Below are 11,154 nucleotides of genomic sequence, written 5' to 3'. Positions count from 1 at the left end.
AGAGTCTATTTGCTTCCTTTACAAAAGTATCGTTTTTCACACCTTAGCCTTATAGATCTGTGGATTTGTTATCCCTTTTAATGAAGGGACGAAAGTTACAAACTGGCAACTTAGAGAAAAAGAGATACAACTGGGACCAATGACCAGTTACTACTTCAGTTTATTTTTTTATTTTTTTATTTTAAGTAACTTTATTTATTTATTTATTTTTGGCTGCGTTGGGTCTTCGTTGCTGCACGCAGGCTTTCTCTAGTTGTGGCGAGCAGGGGCTACTCTTCATTGCGGTGCACGGGCTTCTCATTGTGGTGGCTTCTCTTGTTGCAGAGCATGGGCTCTAGGTGTGTGGGCTTCAGTAGTTGTGGCACGCAGGCTCAGTAGTTGTGGCGCACAGGCTTAGTTGCTCCGCGGCATGTGGGATCTTCCCGGACCAGGGCTCGAACCCTTGTCCCCTGCATTATCAGGCAGATTCTTAACCACTGCGCTACAAGGGAAGTCCCACTACTTCAGTTTATATTTACAATGTTTTAATTTTAAAGAATAAAAGAAGGTATAATTCATTTCAATTTGATTTTTGTGTATATCATTTCAAAGAAATAAAAATATAATTTATCAATATGTGTACAAAATTAATTTTAGCTACTCAAAATAATGACATAGATACAAATGTACTAATATGAGAACATGCCCATCATAAATTTCAGAAATAAATCTATAATGCTCTATTGTGTGTATGTGTATGTGCATGTAAAAATGATTAACGTGTATAAAAGGTGCAGTGGGCTGAATATTTGTGTCCCCCTGAAATTCATATGTTGAAACGTAATCCCCAATGTGATGTTATTTGGAGGTGAGGCTTTGAAAGGTCTTAGTGCCCTTATAAAAGAGCCCTACAGAGCTCCCTTGCCTCTTTGCTACATGAGGACATGGCAAGTAGACGGCCTTCTATGAACCAGGAAGCGGGCCCTCAACAGACACCAAATCTGCTGGCGCCTTGATCTTGGACTTCCCAGCCTCCAGAACTGTGAGAAACAAATTTCTGTTGTTTATAAGCTACCCAATCTAGGGTATTTTTGTTAGAACAGCCTAAATTGACTAAGACAGGAAAGGTAAATACAAAACTGTCAAGAATGATTATCTATGGGAGGTGTGTTGCATTGCATCCATGAACGGAGAGAATCTGTGTTATAAGAGAACTTTCACTTTTGACTCCATATTCACTTGTATAAGTGGATAATAAGCATATATTTCTTCTAAAAAATGTTAAAGTTGCCACCAGAACAGAAATAGAAAAGAAAAAAGAAAATATACTAAGAACCTAGAATCAATCAAGAGAAATTATATAAAATGTAGATGTTAATTTCCATTGAAATTCTTTTCTAATAACTATTTACAATTTATTAACCTCAAATTATGTCATCTAGTTTCATTTCGTAATCTACGTCTCGTTATTTTAATGGTGATCATATTTAAGTTTGATTGTAACTTTTCTATGAAGTAGTCAGTGATGAACTTTGACATCTTTCCCATGCATACTATAGATCAGGGAAATACTTCTTAAGGAGACATTACACATTTACCCATAGTAGAACTTCAGAGTTCTTATATTATAACATTTCTTCATAAAGAGTCAATTTTTTATATTTTCACTCAGTTTGCAGTTCCTAGCTTTGTTGAATCCTTGTTTTCCTGAACCTGACTCTAATCAGGTTCAATCTCTTTGGGATGTTTTCACAGGCTATTTGAAAAGAGATGATAAACTAGAGTTCCCCAATATTTTTTCCTCTAAAAAAAAATAAATATTCTTTTCCCTTGTTTAATTTTAAAACTCAAATAGAATTTCTGGTTCCTGCAAAGATGGTAAACTGGCACAGATGGCTGGCTCTCTTCCCCAGAGTCAAACAAGAAAAAGCTTCAAGAGAACATGAATTCCAGGGACTAATGACATCGACAGCAAGAAACCTCTGGGGAGGTAGAAGCAGTGCACCTGAAAGGGAATTCTATTTTTCCTTTAGACTATACCTTACAAGGAAGGTGCAAATTGCTGTATTTTGAAGTTATTGAATTAATTCTTCTCTGTATAGTTAAGCTATCAACTTGATATATTTGATTTTTTTGTTTTCAATTTTCAGGATTAATATTTTCCTATCTTGATTTAATTTTGTTTTATAATTACATAAACCATTTACGTGGTTTATCTACCTGAAAGGGGTGGGGGCATATGGATTGGCTAGAGCCTGGGGCAGAAGACTGGCTGGGAGAAATACGTTAGTGAAGACAAGTTGACATTCCCTCCTGCCTCTTCCGTACTCTGTTTTGAGGCAATGACTGCCTTCTTGTCCATCAGGGAAATCAGTGAAATAGGGGTCCAGGGGGTAAAATCAGGCAACCAAAATCTCAGCTAGAGTTTGGAGTTAACAAAAGCAGGGGTGAAGTGACCAGCCTGGAACATTTATTCCTCCACCCCTTCACCATAATCCCTGGCTATTAACTTCCAAATCATATGTCCAGCCTGGACCTTGCCGTTGAACTCCAGACTCGTCTATCCAAAACAGTCTACTCATAACTCTCCTTGGATGTCTAATAGGCACCTCAAACAAAATGTGTCCTCAAACAAACTCTTGATATTCCCCCCAAAACCTCTTCTTTTTGCTGTCTTCCCCATTACAGTAAGTGATAATTCTGTTCTTCTAGATACTGATTCCAAATCTCTTGGTGCTGTCCTCCATTTATACCTGGATAAATTCATACAATGGAGAACTATGCAGCTGTGGGGAAAATAATAAGATTCCTATGTACCACTATGGAGTGATTGCATGATGCATAGCTAAGTGAAAAAAGCAAGGTGCAGGATAAAGTGTATAGCAGTGTACCTTTACCTAAAAAGGGAGGCAAAATGAGAAAATGCATATATTTTCAAAAATGGAAGAATAAATTAAAATGTAATGGGAAATGACTACTTTTAGGAGGAAGGAAGAAGCAGGTTCGAGGAAACAGGGTTAGAATATAAACTTCTCTGAATATACTTTGTTTTATAGCTTTTAACTTAGAAACCATGTAAATGGTTTATGTAATTATAAAACCAAATTAAATCAAGATAGGAAAATATTAATCCTGAAAACTGAAAACAAAAAAAATCAAATATATCAAGTCGATGGCTTAACTATACAGAGAAGAATTAATTCAATAACTTCAAAACACAGCGATTTGTACCTTCCTTGTAAGGTATAGTCTAAAGGAAAAATAGAATTGCAAAGTAATCTTAAATTGTATTTAGGAGTCATATTGCTAATAACAAAAGTATGAAACTGTTAAACACACATATATATAATAGCATAAAACAAGTAATCCGTTAATGATGTCTGAAACTATTATATATACACATAGACTAAACTAAGGCAAATTAAGTAATTATGCTAATGAGTAAGCATAAAGAGACACAAATATAAAATCAAAGAAGTTAGGTTTTGAGAATGTGATATTTTATTTGAATTGGAAATACGAGTATTAACTTAAAATACAAGAACAAATGTTTTTAGTTCTGCCCAAGGAAACGACCTAGAAGCAATGACCAGCCCAATGAGGACCCCTAGTGCCCAGACTGTATTCTCTAAATACCATTTCCCATGAAAAGGAACCAGGGCTCCTTGGGAAAATGGATGAATTCCTGTCAGAAGCAGGAATGAGCCTGGAATACCTAGTCATACTAGAAAACAAGGAAGCTATTAAAGTTCACTGGGGTCATGTAAAAAAGTCCACGGGAACCAGTTTGAAGGAGCTCCCAATGGTCAAAACTGAAACAATTTGCAGGGGCTCCCAATAGCCAAAGATGGAACATTATCAATAACAATAATGATCGTAGTAGAGTGAAACATATAAAATATGTTAAAATCCACAAGTTTATAATGATACATTTTTAAAAACCTCATTGATCACCTTTAGAGGATACAAAAGAACCAAATAATTTTTCTAAAAACTGGAAATGCAAGAGAATTAATACCCCACGAAGCAAGCCTCCTACAAGGACAGGAGTCAGTGTAAATATCCCTTTCTTCTCTTTCAAGCAACAGTTCTTCACGGGCACTCTACATGACTTCCCAGGGTGTCCCTAGCAGGATGAACTTCTAGTTCCCCATAGCGGGATCAACTCAGTGAGGTGCTCTCAGGTTATCTTTTCCTCCTTTCCTGCTTCATTCTCCCTTCTTCTGCTCCTTGGAGGATCATTTTCCAAAACAATGACCATCATGCAAGTCCTTGTCGCAGGCTCTGCCTTTCTGAAGAACCTAGGGTTCTTCAAAAGTTGTTCCCTCAGAAGGAGATTCTGGAACTGGGTCACTGATAGGTCAAACAACAGTAATGACTCCACTACTGGTGATAAGTAAGAAAGACTATGGATTTGGCTGACTTTTGTTCATGGCCTTAAAGGCCTTGAAGAAAAAAAATTAAAAATAAAAAAAGTTAAAAAAATAAAAAATAAAAAATAAAAAAATAAAAAAAAATAAAAAAAGTTGGGCTCAGGTTAACCAGACAACTCTAGACATACTGTGAAAGTGAGAAAGCCTCCATGGCAGTGTTTAAAGAGGTTCTTACCCTTTTTCACAGGGGACTGAAAATCAAGTCCAGGATTTAATTGCTAGGCTAGCAGAGCTCAAAGAATACTGAACAACAGTCTAAACAGGTCTCACATCAAGCTCAAGGACCTGATATCATGATGGTGAGAGTCAAAGACCTACCATGGGGATATCTGGGTGCATGAACCTAACCACCTTGAACCCCGATACCTCTTAATCTTCCAGGTTGGCAAAAGCAGCTTCCTCCCCCCTTGCTAAAGAAGAACAGCCTCCATTCAAACGGAGACTCCCAAAAGACCACACCTGAGGCAGGTAGTTCACAAAATGATGCTTGTTCTCTTCTAGATCTGGCTCCATCTTCCCCACCTGCCTTCAAACCAATGACTAGGGGCAGGTCAGAGTGGAACCCAAGTGGGGAATTACTCCTCTGGAAGCATATTGTATACGCACTCTGTGAATATGAATACCTAGCCAGCATATAGCAACAGGAGCTGGGGCATGTATGGAAATGGAACTCAAGGGTGTTAGACAGAGAGGGAAAAATAAAAGGCAGGATAAGGGAGCAATTGTTGACATGGGAGCACTCTTTCATGACCTGGGGCTTACTGTCCTGACAAGGACACCTGAATCAGTCCTCAAATGCTGTTGGGATGACTCCTTCAAGCTTGGACACAATGTTGGTTGGCCATGAGATAGAAATGCTAGAACTGCCTTGACAGAGTGCGGAGGAAGGTTCAGGAAAGTAGAAATGTTAGAACGATTGCTATACGACTCGGAGAACCTGATACCTAACTAGGTCCCCCAGGAAGGCCCAGAGGGCACTCCCATCACAAGAGCAACAAGAGATGACACTGGTCATGGGGCGCCAGCATCTTCGAGAAGTCCAGCAATAAGTGGCCTCTGTACGACACCACTGATTGCAGGAGATTCTGCCATGGAGTCAAACTCTCTATTATCAAACGGGGTGACAGAATTCCAGACCAGCAGAGGCCAGATGATGGCACCTAAACTTAAGAGTCAAGATGAACATGATTATTGTAATACAGACCAAGCTTGGGATGATAGTCAAGGTCCCTTGACCTACCAGGATCTGTGGCAATGGCTAATAGACCAGGGTGTTACTAGGAATAATACAGATGGACAACAGATTAGAATATTACTTGGTTTATGTAACCACACAAAAATTGAAAGCTAACGAGAAAAAGGTTGATATCAGTCACTACAATAGTTACTTACAATCTCATTTATCAGTTCTAGGACAGTTCTGAGACCTAGAGCCTACTGACTGAAAAGGATGCCTAATCCCCTTGATAAAAGACCTTGCAATGCCACGTCAAATATATACATAAGCACTTCCCTATTCCTTCCCCAAAGGAATCTGCAGCCATTTTCTAGACACACTAGGGAAAGGGGAATACCTAGACCTACTGGATACACAGTCTGGACTGACAGTGATGCCATGGGACCTAACATGCCATCATAGTTCCCAAGTGAGAGTGAAGCTTATGAAAGTGAGAAGAGAAATGGTGTCTTAGCCCAAGTTCATCTCATGGTGGTTACAATGTGTGCATGAATGTTGTCAGGTCCCTGAGTGCATCCTTGGGATGGATATACTTAAAAACAGGAAAACCCCTCATATTTATTCCTTGACTTGTTCAGTAAGAGTCATTATGGTAGAAATGGCCAAGTGAAAGCCTCTGAAATTATCTGCTTCCTCTTCCAGCCATGATAGTATATCAGAAGGAATACCACATACTGGGAAGAATTACAGAAATTAGTACCACCTTCAAAGTATTAAAGAAAGCAGAGATGGTGGTCCCCATCACATCCCAGTTTAATTTACCTTTCTAATCCTGAAAAAAGAAAAAGAAAACAGATTGAAAGCTGCTGGTTCACTACCACAAACTGATATAAACTTAAGCAAGGGGTAGTCCCAATCACAGGTGCTATACCAGATGTGATACCTTTATTGAAACAGAACAACATAGTTTCTGTCACTTGGTAAACACTACTGCTGACCTGGCAAGCGCATTCTTTTCAATTCCTAGCAATAAAGAGGACCAAAAGCTTTTTTTTTTTTTAATGTGGGATGGACAGCAGTACTCATTCACTGTTTTGTCCCAGGGGTATGCTCACCTCCCAGCCTCTGGCATCTTTCATCATGGAGCTGCATTTTCTCCTTCGCCCAAAACACAAAGAAGTCAAAGGATAAGGTCCATCAGAAGGTGAAGGAGCTACAGATTTCTGCTCCAGGCCAACAAGGTAAACCAGCAGATCAGTGATAACACGTCTGAGTTGCAATAGCAACTGATGCCCTACACTGACCTTGAGAGCATTAAAAAATGGCTGCTTCTTCCCTTCCACCTTTCAGAAACTTGCACAAGTTTCTTTTGTCACCAACCCCAACCTGGAACCACACAGGGAAAGAAATTCTAAGAAATGCAGTTCTAGCTTAGCTAGGTTCAAACACCCCACCAACTTTCTTGAGTTCCATGTAAATTATAAACAATAGTTCTCAAGTTTTATTGTGCAAAAGTATCGTAAGGCATTCTGATTGTCTACCTGCTACAGACTAAACTTCCCCCAAATTAGTGACATAAAACAACAGCCATTTTATTATTCTCAGGGCTTCTATGGATCAAGAATCCAGAGCACAGTGAGGGTAACTTGTCTCTACTTCACAATGTCTGGGTCGCTCAGTTGACAAGCCTTATAGCTGGGGATGTCGCAGATGGCTGGAGGCTGGAATAAGCTGGAGTCTTCTTCACCAACATGTCTGGTACCTGGGCTGGGATGACTCAAAGGCTGAACTCAACTGGGATTATCAAGCCAGTTTTTTTCATGGAGACTTTCCATGTGGTGTGGGCTTCCTCACAGCATGGCAGCTTCAGGTGGTCAACCTTCTTACACAGTGGCTCAGGGATCCAAGGGCAAGTGCGCCAGCAAACAAGGCAGAAGCTGCATGGCCTCTTTGTCCTACCTCAGAAGTCATGTAGTGTCATTTCTGCTTAATTCTCTTAAAAGTGAGTTACTCTAAGTGACTGACTAAAGCCCGTCCAGATTTAAGGGGAAGGCAAATTAGACCTCACCTCTCAGTGGGAAGAATATCAAAGAATTTGTGGTCATCTTTAAAGCTTTAACACTGGAGGAGCTTTCAAAATGCAGGCTCCAACTTTTTTTATTTTATTATTTTTTTAAAAACAGCTTTTGCGAATGCTAGAAGCTACTGCTTATCTTTTTTATTATTATTAGTTTTATTTATTTTTGGCTGCAATGGGTCTCCGTTGCTGCGCACAGGCTTTCTCTAGTTGCGGCGAGCAGGGGCTGCTCTTCGTTGCGGTGTGCAGGCTTCTCATTGCAGTGGCTTCTCTTGTTGCAGAGCATGGGCTCTAGGCATGCGGGCTTCAGTAGTTGTGGCACGCAGGCTCACTAATTGTGGCTTGCGGGCTCCAGAGCACAGGCTCACTAGTCGTGGTGCTCGGGCTTAGTTGCTCCGCAGCATGTGGGATCTTCCCAGACCCAGACCAGGGATCAAACCCATGTCCCCTGCATTGGCAGGCAGATTCTTAACCACTGTGCCACCAGGGAAGTCCCTGGACACCAACTTTTTAATTAAATATGATGGTGTAAAAGCAGAATTTATCCACTGACTCTTAGAAAATTACCCCAAAACAGCAAGGAGAAGGAGAAACACAAACACAAACATAATATTCAATAAAATTTAGAAACAGTTGAAACTGTGAACCTCTAAGTAGGCCAAAGAATGCCAAAAGTAGAAACGATTAAGCAAGGATTCAAGAAAATTCAGAGAGGGAGAGATCACCCTGGGCTACAGGTTTCAGAAAGAGTTGGCAAAGGCATTTTACCAAGATTAAGGGAACACACTGAAGTGCAAACTCAAAATAATTAGTTTACAACAGTGGGGAATGGGATGTACAGGTTGATTCATAAAAATATAGGCTGCAACTGAATGAATAAGCATTTTCAGAACTCTAATGGAAAACTGATGAATTCATAAAAGTGCTAACAAAAGATCAAGATGAAAAAAAAATTAATTACATGGGACTGAGTGAACTGATGAGGATGACTATAATTTTTGTGACTTTCTGTTTGAATAAAAATAAAAAATCCCACAAGAACTCAGAGGCAAAAAATATACAAATCAATTTTCACTGCAAAGTAAAGGACCTGTTACAGGGGAGGATTACTGGACTGAATGTCAATATTATGACATAGTATGAGTGTGTTTCGTGTTTGGTAATTGCCATCATTGTTGCTTTTGTTGTGGTCATCCAAAAAATATATATATATATATAGGCTGTAGGTTTAAAGAAGAATCCCTTGGACTGGGCATATTCCGCCGCCCTCCCCCTCCTCCTCTTCATCACCACCATCATCATCATCATCATCACCATCATCATCATCATCATCTCAGTCCATAAGGAGGTAAGAGACAATTTACATTGTGAACTGATTTCATCTGGTTAGAAAGGAGTGGCAGGGAAGACCAAATGAATTCCCACATATATCTCAGAATTGTTTTTTAAAATGTCCCTAACTTGATACATGTTCTTACCCCTCTCTCTCACTGACATTCCATGAACAGCTGATCCAGTAAAAACTCAATCCATTCCAAACAATTTTTTCAATGATTCAACTTTTTATTTCACTGACTGGTACTTCTGGCTCTCTCTCTCTCTCTCTCTGATGCTGCATTTAAAATCTTCAAAATCCCCCAAAATAGCATTCAGGCTTCTTGTATCCAGAGACAGGGGCCCAGAGACAAAAAAGATCAGGTCCCAGGCTGTTTTCAGGTGGCACAGTGGCAGACATTCCTACACAAGTCTCTGTCAGTTTTTAACTGAAATGCCTTTAAGCTCTCCATCCTGAAACTTTTTTCTACGGCATCTATGATAGAAATGCATTCGTCTCTCATAGATACAACTCCATGGGGGTGGGAAGGTGTGGGAAATCCATTCAAAATTGAGTAATCAAATTGGAACTAGGATAGCAGCTATACAGAAACACAGCAAGGAAAAAAATGGAGGAGAGGAACAGAAAAAAGAGGGAATCAAAAAACAACAGAAAAATATTTCTATAGACCAGATGAAAATTTAGACCAAACGTTTTGTCATGAATTATGATCAAGTTAAGATGAAGTAATTGGGGTGTAATCCAATATGACTGCCTCCGTATAAAAAGGGGACATTTGGACCAGAGACAGACGCATACAAAGGGAAGATGATGTGAAAACACAGGGAGAAAGCCATCTACCTGCCAAAGGATGTCTGAGACCACCAGAAGCTAGAAGAGAGCCCTGGAACAGATCTTTCCCTCCCAACCCTCAGTAGGAACCAGCCCTGCCAACACCTTGATCTTCAACTTCTCGCCTCCAGAACTATGAGACAATAAGCTTCTGCTGTTTAAGTCACCCAGTTTGTGGTACTTTGTTACAGCAGTCCTAGCACACTAATTCAAGAAGGGAGGTGGAAGAACCAATATACTAAATTTACCATTGATCACTGTAGGGAATTAACTGGCATTATCTCAAGAACTACAGGTGAAATGGTGTGTTGTAAAGTAAACCACTTGTATAAAAATACAAATACTTGAGTGTTAACAGAAGAAACCCACACATAAAAACAAAGATGCTCTCTATGAATTGTGAAAACAGAATATACACTTAAAAATTTACGACAAAGCAAGAACAAACATTAACCTTGAATTAATGTGAAATGACTAAATTCACCTTTGAAAAGAAAAGGTTTTCAGATTGGATCACAGAGTAAAATTCTGCTATGCATAAGGACACACCTAAAAGAGATTATCCTAGTGTCTATTGCTTTGTCTATTTGAAAATGAATCTTGAGTTGCTAAGTAGGAGCTGAGCCAAGAAAAAGATGACCTGGCCCATATTACCGTTGAATATGCAACCTCATCTGTCACAAATTCACTTAGAAACTTCGCTGGTGCTGATCATATGTTTATGAATGCATCTCTGTACATATGAAGAGTGTGAGTTGTTATAAAGTGCATTAATATAGCCAGAGGTAGGATTCTTTATCCATAGTTCAAATATGTGTGCTCAAAATTCAGAAAAGTTAAAAATAAGAATATGGCAGGGACTTCCCTGGTGGCGCAGAGGTTAAGAATCCACCTGCCAATGCAGGGTACACGGGTTCGAGCCCTGGTCCAGGAAGATCCCACGTGCCGCGGAGCAACTAAACTCATGTGCCACAACTACTGAGCCTGCGCTCTAGAGCCTGCTTGCCTAGAGCCCGTGCTCCGCAACAAGAGAAGCCACCACAATGAGAAGCCTGTGCACCGCAACAAAGAGTAGCCCCCGCTCGCCACAACTAAAGAAAGCCTGCACGCAGCAACAAAGACCCAACACAGCCAAAAATAATTAATTAATTATTTTGAAAAAGGAATATGGCAATAGCATATCAGAAAAATCCAACTGAAAAGAAAGCTGAGGCTATGGTTTTAATATAAAAATTGATTTCAGAACAAAAAAATATTAACAAGATTTTTTAAAGCACTTTATAATGATAAAGGATGTAACTCACAGTAAAGATATAACAAT

General features: G+C 39.5%; 1 long non-coding RNA gene across 2 annotated transcripts in view; it reads right to left on the bottom strand.

Annotated features, from left to right (window-relative positions):
• Positions 1-293: 293 nt before the first annotated feature.
• The window catches only part of LOC137774993 (uncharacterized), a 27,844-nt gene continuing 16,983 nt past the window's right edge, over positions 294-11,154 (bottom strand). For both annotated transcript variants that reach the window (XR_011075960.1, XR_011075961.1), the window contains exon 3: positions 294-449. This is a non-coding gene — a long non-coding RNA (uncharacterized lncRNA). The remainder of the gene's footprint in view (positions 450-11,154) is intronic.

The sequence above is a fragment of the Eschrichtius robustus genome, chromosome 13 (assembly GCF_028021215.1).
Source record: "Eschrichtius robustus isolate mEscRob2 chromosome 13, mEscRob2.pri, whole genome shotgun sequence".
NCBI classification, from domain to species: Eukaryota; Metazoa; Chordata; class Mammalia; order Artiodactyla; family Eschrichtiidae; genus Eschrichtius; species Eschrichtius robustus.
This window is presented reverse-complemented; position numbering and strand designations above follow the sequence as displayed.